General features: G+C 41.3%; 1 non-coding gene across 1 annotated transcript; it reads left to right on the top strand.

Annotated features, from left to right (window-relative positions):
• The first annotated feature begins 9265 nt into the window (after window positions 1-9265).
• Window positions 9266-9372, top strand: LOC141715823 (small nucleolar RNA R71). Its single transcript, XR_012572571.1, has one exon. It is a non-coding gene; the product is annotated as a small nucleolar RNA R71 (small nucleolar RNA).

The following is a 9372-nucleotide window of genomic DNA, read 5'->3' as shown; positions in this document are numbered from 1 at the left end:
CAATACCATTCTACCAAACATCCATAATTAAGATATAAGTTGAATAGGCATCAATTATATTGAGTCCCTATATGTCTACAGAAATTGACAACATAACGATTTAAGCACAAGTTATTCCTTTTGATTACACAGGGCGAATAAAACGGTTAGAGTTACCCACTAATCATGCATACTCGTACATGAACCTATGCTAGCATGGCAAGTTCTAAATCTCAAGATCCACCGTCACTTCACAAGAGATTAACACCCTATCTTATATATTCGCGACGCACATAAGATGAATACGCACAACCAATACTAGATATCATACAATCATCACACAGTAAGGTATTAAACCACTAACTAAAGAACTCCATAGTAAATCCGTTACGACCCCGTGATCACGATTAGCCCATGATAACACTCATCGTCATCATGGGTTCATATGAAAACATGATAATAACATACGAGAATAATAACTAAAAGTACTTATATTAAACCAGAGTACGTCACAAGAGTAAATAGGTTCAAAGTAAAGAAAACTAGCATCCAACGTTACAACGAAATAAAGAATCACAAGAAAATATGCTTCCTCTTCGTTGCGGTGTGCTAAAACGATCTTCTTCCTTATCTCCTTGCTCTTCGATTAATACTACGATCCAACCTTTTTGAAACGTCTCCGAAATCTACTTATATAAGAGTCCCATAAAACCCAGATAACTCAGAAGTTGGAAGCCAAACAGAAATAGGAGTCTAAAATAATTAAATCTGATTTTCCGTCCCTGCGTGGCCGCTTAGCATTCCTGAGCGGGCGCTCGGCTTCCTGAGCGGTCGCTCAGCAGAGCTGAGCGGGCGCACAGCCCCTTCCGGAAACTGATCTATTTTTCTCCCGTTTCTTCATTGCAATCTGCTCCTATCTTCCCACTTGCAACACTAAACACATGCCAAGGCTTATTATTGATGAATTCTCTCCCGAAATGCAACTAATACCCTGAAATGCACAAACACTAGAAAAACGCATCAAACACACAAAATACTTGATTTTAAGACACCAATTCAAGCTATTATAAGACGTTCTAAGTGGTATAAAATGCCACTTATCACACCCCCAAACTTAAATCGATGCTTTTCCTCAAGCGTCACAGACTCAAAAACAAAACAAAAACATGCATGAATGCAATCTATATGAAATGCAGCGATCCCCCTTACTATGACCAAACCAACCAACTTACGACATCTCAACAAATGCAATTAGGCGAATAAAGATTAATCAAATCATGCAAACTAACATACAACCAGAAACGTGGTGTGTGCAGATGCTTAACAGATATTCTTCGAAACTAGATCAATTATCATAACTCAATTATCCTCAAGGCAATCGCATGATTATACGAAGAATAAAAATTCTAGGCACAAGGTGACTGATAACACTTCAAGAATCCTGGAGCTTATTACGGAATCTTGCTTTTATTTATAACAACAAATGCTTATTTGACCGTGCAATGAGTGAGGTCCACAAAAGACTTATACAATGGCATCCATGTAGCGAGCGTTAGGTTAGCGGATCCCAGACTATAAAAGCCTTAGGTCACTAGGCACAAAGTCCCTAAGAACTTAATAACTCGAATACCAAAGAGCCCACTCGTGATCAATTATGCATTAACTCTTTATTTTATTTTATTTTCTTTCTTTATTTTCTATTTATTTTCTTCTTTTTTTCAAAATTTCTGAGCAAGTGCGTTTCGCTCCATCTTGCTCAACCCTAGACTACTCGCATAAAAATACGAGCCGGCTACTAGCCATTTGACGCCTAGCCACAATTAGCAATGAATTCCATTTTTCAATCCATTTTTTCTTTTCATGCCTTTTATCACTAAGAACCTATTATAAAATTCTAAGCATAATCAATAGATTAACCTCGAAAACCATTAAACCATAACAACAATCTAGTCCATAAGCATTCTCTAAGACTTAGTGAAATTACAAGTGTTTCTAGCATGCATATCAACCTACACGACTTAACATCACTTTAACGCTATCACTACACTCGCATCAATATCACAAATCAATTGGTAAATCAGCGCAAAAGGGATCATGGTATATGCATGAGCTACATGACATGATAAATAAAGCTATAAAAAAATAATAATAAAAAACTATATGGCAAAAAATATGCAATTATATGAACTAAACTATCATGAATATGCAACTATATGACACACACACAAAATATTCCTTAACTACCACCCCCAAACTTAAAATCTTCACTGTCCCCAGTGAAGGTAGTAGAAAGGAACACAGGGTATACCTACTCGGAGAGATCATCATCATCACCCTCAGAGGGTGGTCTATTAGGAGGCGGATATGCAGAGTCTTCACCAAAAACTGGCCACTAGATGTCAGCTCCAAGGCCTCGAAAAGCAGTCCCAAGTGCAAGGGTGAGCTCCTGAGCAAACCTGCTCTGTGTCTCATACATAGCGTCCATCCTCCTCGACAGCCTCCTATACTGGACATCAGCTATCCCAACACCCTCCTGAGCTCTAGAAGAACCAGCCTCATCTCGCCTTGGCCTCGCCATGGTAGCATCTCGTGTTGGACGCCCTCCTGGAAGACGATAACCTAGCCCATGCTCCTCGGGCTCACCACCGGTCCACTCCTGCATCACATGCAGAGTCCCGGAATCAATAGGATCGGCTGGCAACTGCAACTGCTTATGAGACGGCCACTGAACTCCCACTGCTCGGCAAAGCTTTGTAACCGTGGATGCATAAGGGATGTTCATGTGCTTAGCTCCCCTCAAAAACTTCAGAATTCCTTGGTAGATGAACTCACCAAGGTCCACATAGTATTTCTCATTCAAAATTCCCCATAACAACTGTGCTCTCTCAACTGTGACCTTATGTGCATTCGAAGTAGGCAAAATATTAGCACAAATAAAAGCATTCCATGCACGGGCATACCTGTTCATCGCAATCGCCGGAAAGTGACGATACTCGTTAGTCCCAGTCTTGAAGGTCCAAACTGTTCCCGGCCTACAGAGAGCAGTGTTTCAAAAATCGCTAGGCGTGCCAGGGCGGCGAGGGTACCTTCGAGAGATTAATCGGCAAGTCGGAGATTAATCGGACCGATTAATCGGAACATTAATCGGAAGAATATAAATGTTATTTTTGATTTTTATAATTATATAATGATCGATATGTTAAATATTTGATTGAAAAAAGAAATTAGAATGGTATTAAACAATATCTACACGTTTGACATGCGTTATGTACTAATTATTGAGTTTACAATATTAAATATATTTTAATTCACACTTTTAAATTATTATAATATATTATTTTTAAATTTTATGAGAAAATAAATATATTAGATTACTTGTTACTTCTTACCAATATTTTATATTAGAAATTGACATGATATTGTGTGAAATTATGAAATGAATTAATTTAAATTATAAAAATGAAAAAAAAAAATTTAAATTATTTTTCACCTAGACCATCTAGGACCGATTTTTGACCGCCTAGCCCTGCTAATCCTGAATTTGGCCCGATTTTTTGAAAAAATGCCTAAATCACCGCCTAGGTCCGAGTTTGGGGCGTTTTACCACCGCCTAGCGCCTAGGCGACGCCTAGGCGACCGCCTAGACCGATTTTTAGAACATTGAAAGAGAGTAGCACAAATTAAATCCAAGTCAAAATCCTCAGCAGTCTTCTCGTTCTAATTCTCCTCCGTGGGCTTCCTCTGTCGCTGCCCAATCACACGGCGAATCACCGCAGGGTGATAATCAACCGTCATCCCCCGGACCACAGAATACCCATTCTTCTCAGCCTTCGCGTTCGCATAGAACTCGCGAACCACGCTCATCGGCACTGCTTCAGGAGACTCACAAAAAACAATCCAACCCTTTTCAGCAATCATAGGCAACAACTCACCATCCCTCCCTGATGGTAAGAACCCCCTCTCCTTCAAAATTGACTTCCCCAGAAGCCTAGTGTACTCCTCCTCAGCAACCCTATCATTCAAACGAGGCCTCGCAGCAATACCCCTCGAAGAATCAGCAGTAGGGACAGTGCTGCTGCTATCAATAGTCCTGGATCTCTTGGGTGCCATCGAAACTGAGTAAAAGTGTTAAAGATTTGTGTTTTTGGGTTTGGAGAGAGTTTAAGGTTTAAAAGTGTATGGGGAGTATATGGAATAATTGTATGTATATATAGGGTAGGGATTAGGGTAAAATTTGATTAGGAGTGGGTTTGAGGGTTAAAAACATTGGATAATGGGGAAATAGGTCGTGGGTAATGGGCTGTGATTTATTTTTTTATTTCAGATTTTTTTTGGATATTTATTGGACTAAAAAAATTTCTCCCAGTCGGCCCTGAGCGGTCGCTCAGCAGAGCTGAGCGGGCGCTCAGGGGTCTTCTGGAATTTTTTTTTCCTTGCCCTGTTTTTCTGATTTTTTTGTGGTTTTGGATAGGTTACTAACTTCTAAGGGTTCCTGTAACAACAAATCATGGGTTGCCTCCCACGAAGCGCTTCTTTGTTTTCGTCATTAGCTTGACGTTGCATACCTTACTCAAGTTGACAATAAAACGGCACTAACCACTTCCCGGTTTTCCGTGTCCCCATAGTAGTGCTTCAAATGCTGACCATTAACCTTGAATGCTTGGCCCGGATCATTCTCAAAAATCTCCACCGCTCCATGTGGAAACACAGTTTTGACAATAAAAGGTCCCGACCACCTTGATTTCAACTTCCCAGGAAAAAGTCGGAGACGAGAGTTGAATAAAAGAACTTGCTGCCCCGACACGAATAACTTAGGATGTAGCTTCCTGTCGTGCCACCTTTTCACTTTTTCCTTGTATATTTTGTTGTTCTCGTACGCTTGGAGTCGAAATTCATCAAGTTCATTAAGCCGAAGCATTCGCTTCTTTCCAGCTGCATCTAGATCCAGGTTCAACTTCTTCAACGCCCAATAAGCCTTGTGCTCAAGCTCCGCAGGTAAATGACATCCCTTACCATACACAAGTTGAAACGGGAACATCCCAAGTGGAGTCTTATATGTTGTTCTGTAAGCCCAAACAACTTCATCGAGCTTTAAAGACCAATCCTTCCTTGACGGACAAACAACCTTCTCTAAAATGCACTTGATCTCTCTGTTAGACACTTCCGCTTGACCATTTGTTTGCGGATGATAGGCAGTAGCAACTCGATGATTCACATTGTAGCGCTGCATCATAGAAGTAAACTTACGGTTGCAGAAATGCGACCCTTCATCACTTATGATTACTCGTGGCGTTCCAAACCTTGTGAAAATCTGATTATGAAGAAAATTCAACACTGCCTTTGCATCATTTGTCGGTAGAGCTTTGACTTCTACCCATTTTGAGACATAATCGACTGCCAGCAAAATGTACTGATTATTGCAGGACGAGACAAAAGGCCCCATGAAATTGATTCCCCAAACATAAAAGACCTCGACTTCAAGCATCTTATTTAACGGCATCTCATCCTTTCTCGTAAGATTTCCCACTCTTTGGCAACGATCACACCTTAAAACAAACTGATGAGCATCCTTAAATAAAGTAGGCCAGAAAAAACCTGCTTGCAGAATACGAGCTGTCATCTTCTCACCACCATAGTGTCCACCATAAACTGTGGAGTGGCAGTCTCGTAATATCCCCTCCGTCTCACAGAATAGGATACATCTCCTGATGATCTGGTCAGCTCCCTGTCTAAAAAAATACGGTTCATCCCACATATACCACTTCACCTCATGCAGAAACTTCTTCTTTTGAGCTGTGGTCAAATTAGGAGGCATTATATTGCTAACAAGATAATTCACAATATCTGCGAACCATGGCTCTTCCTCCTGAACTGCGAACAACTGCTCATCCGGAAAAGATTCGTTGATCAATGTCTTATCATGTGAAGTAGACTCGGGATTCTCCAATCTAGAGAGATGGTCAGCTACTTGATTCTCAGTACCTTTTCGATCCATGATCTCTAACTCAAATTCCTGTAGTAAGAGAACCCAACGAATGAGTCTCGGCTTCGAATCCTTCTTGGAAACCAAATAGCGAATGGCCGCATGATCAGTAAATACTGTCACCTTTGTCCCAAGCAAATAAGATCGAAATTTTTTGAAACCAAAAACTATAGACAAGAGCTCTTTCTCAGTAGTGGTGTAGTTCATTTGGGCCCCATTTCAGGTCTTGCTAGCATAGTAGACCACATGAAAGAGATTATTCTCGCGCTTCCCAAGAATTGCGCCCACCGCATAATCACTTGCATCACACATCATCTCAAAAGGCTCTGTCCAATCAGGTGATGTAATAACTGGTATAGTTATCAAACTCTTCTTAAGAGTCTCGAATGCCGTTAGACAGTCATCATCAAATTTGAAAGGCACATCCTTCTCAAGCAAGTTGCACAACGGCTTAGATATCTTCGAAAAGTCCTTGATGAAACGCCGATAAAAACCCGCATGACCGAGAAAACTACGGATTCCTTTCACAGAAATAGGTGATGGAAGATTTTCAATGACTCCCACCTTGGCTTTCTCCATCTCAAGACCCTTGCTAGAGACCCTATGCCCAAGAATAATGCCTTCACGCACCATAAAATGACATTTTTCCCAATTGAGCACCAAATTAGTTTCCACACACCTTCTAAGTATTGCACGAAGATTATTCAAACATTCATCATACGAATGTCCAAAGACGGAGAAGCCGTCCATGAACACCTCAACATTATTTCCAATCATGTCAGAGAATATATCCATCATACATCTCTAAAAAGTGGTCGGTGCGCCACATAACCCAAACGAAACTCTACAAAAAGCAAACGTGCCAAATGGACAAGTGAAGGTAGTCTTTTCTTGATCCTCTGGTGCAATACAAATCTGATCATACCCTGAATAGCCATCCAGAAGACAATAATACTCATGACCGGCCAACCTGTCAAGCATCTGATCAATAAACGGAAGAGGGAAGTGATCCTTCCTCGTGGCCTTGTTCAACTTTTTATAGTCCATGCATACTCTCCATCCTGTGACTGTTCGAGTGGGGATGAGCTCATTCTTCTCATTTGCTACCACAGTGATACCTCCTTTCTTAGGTACACATTGCACGAGGCTCACCCAAGAACTGTCAGAAATAGGATAAATGATTCCTGCATCCAGCCACATCAGAATTTCTTTCTTCACCACTTCTTTCATGATAGGATTAAGTCTGCGCTATTGCTCAATAGTCGGCTTACTACCCTCCTCTAGCAGAATCTTATGCATGCAGTATGAGGGGCTGATCCCTTTGATGTCTGCTATAGTCCATCCGATAGCCGATTTGAATTCTCTCAAGATCCTTAAGAGCTTGTCCTCCTCACTACCTGAAAGGTCAGATGCAATAATAATAGGTAAAGTAGATACATCACCTAAAAAAGCATACCTCAAGTGTTCAGGCAATGGCTTAAGCTCCAAGGTAGGTGCTTCCTCAATAGATGGTTTGAGCTTCCCTTCAGCATTTTTGAGGTCAGAAGTACCAAGAGATTCAAACGGCATGTCTAGCTTTCGCCTCTAGGGAGAAGCATTAAGATATTGTAGTTGCTCATTGCCATCCTCCTCATCACTGTCAAAATCCCCCACTAAGGCCTTCTCTAATGCATCAATCATTAGTATATGATCAAGTTCTGAAGTAACCGCAGAATCAATTAAACTCACTTTTAAGCACTCCTCATCTTCTGTAGGGAATTTCATTGCTTTGAATACATTAAATGTCATATCCTGATCCTGCACCCGCATAGTAAGTTCACCTTTCTGCACATCTATCAAGGTACGGCCTGTAGCCAAGAAAGGTCTTCCCAAGATTATGGGAATCTTCTTATCTTCCTCGAAATCCAGAATAACAAATTCTGCAGGAAAGAAGAGCTTATCCACCTTTACTAGCACATCCTCCACTATGCCTCTTGGGTATGTAATAGAACGATCAGCCAATTGTAAAGACATGTAAATGGGTTTTGGATCAGGCAAGTTCAACTTTTTAAAGATCGACAACGGCATCAGATTGATGATTGCTCCCAAATCACAAAGGCACTTGTCAAAAGACAACTTGCCAATGGTGCAAGGAATGGTGAAGCTACCTGGATCTTTAAGCTTTGGAGGTAACTTTTGTTGCAGCACATCACTGCATTCTTCCGTTAGAGCAACGGTCTCAAGGTCATCCAGTTTCACCTTCCTTGAAAGAATACTCTTCATAAATCTTGCATAACTAGGCATTTGCTCCAGAGCCTCAACGAAAGGTATATTGATGTGAAGTTTCTTGAACACCTCCAGAAACTTACCAAACTGCTTATCCAGCTTTTGTTGTTGCAATCTCTTAGGGAAAGGTAGTGGAGGATAGAGCTGTTTCTCCCCTGTATTACCCTCAGGCAGAGTGTGTTCAACAGTAGTCTTCTTTGGTTCCGCCGCTTTCTCCTTTTGCTTAGCTTCTTCATATCCAACTTCAGCTTCTCCTTCTTTTGATTTTTCAGCATCGGCAACTTTTCCAGACCTTAAGGTAATAGCCTTGACTTGCTCTTTAGCTTCCTTCCTGCCTAGCACTTCAGTGTCACTGAGAAGTGTGCCAGGTTGACAATTGAGCACTGTATTGGCTATTTGACCGATTTGATTTTCCTAGGTCTTGATCGAAACCGTCTGACTTTTGCACAACAGCTTAAGTTCCTCAAAATCAGCACTAGAGAGTGGAGCTGCACCTCCTTGTTGAGGATAATGCTGTGGTTGCTGGAATCTAGGTGAATTGAACTGTTTACTTACGCCTTGCTGATATGGTTGCTGAATAGCATTTTGATTATTACTCCAGCTGAAATTTGGATGATTTCTGTTATTAGGATGATAATAGCTGGCAAAGGTTGCTGTTGTCGCTGATAATTGTTCATATACTGAACATTTTCGTTAACAAGAGAACAATGATCCGTAGCATGAGAACCTGCACAAAGCTCACAGACCATAGCTATCTGATTGACTCCATAGGTAGCTAGAGAATCGACCTTCATAGACAGCGCTTGGAGCTGCGCTGCAATAGCTGTAGCTGCATCGACTTCCAGAATACCTGCTACCTTTCTAGGCATCATCCTTTGAGTTGGGTTTTGATGCTCATTTGCAGCCATAGTCTCAATAAGATTATAAGCCTCAGTATAGCTTTTGGCCCACAAGGCGCCTCCAGCTGCTGCATCGAGCATGGGCCGAGATTGGGCCCCCAAACCATTATAGAAACCAGTGATCACCATCCAATCAGGCATTCCAAGATGTGGACACTTTCTCAACATCTCCTTGTAGCGCTCCCAAGCTTCGCACATAGATTCTGTAGATTGCTGCGCAAACTGAGTAAGAGCACTCCTCATAGC

The sequence above is a fragment of the Apium graveolens genome, chromosome 3 (assembly GCF_009905375.1).
Source record: "Apium graveolens cultivar Ventura chromosome 3, ASM990537v1, whole genome shotgun sequence".
Classification (NCBI taxonomy): domain Eukaryota; kingdom Viridiplantae; phylum Streptophyta; class Magnoliopsida; order Apiales; family Apiaceae; genus Apium; species Apium graveolens.
Note: the sequence above shows the minus strand (reverse complement) of the source record. Positions and strands in the feature narration are given on the sequence as shown.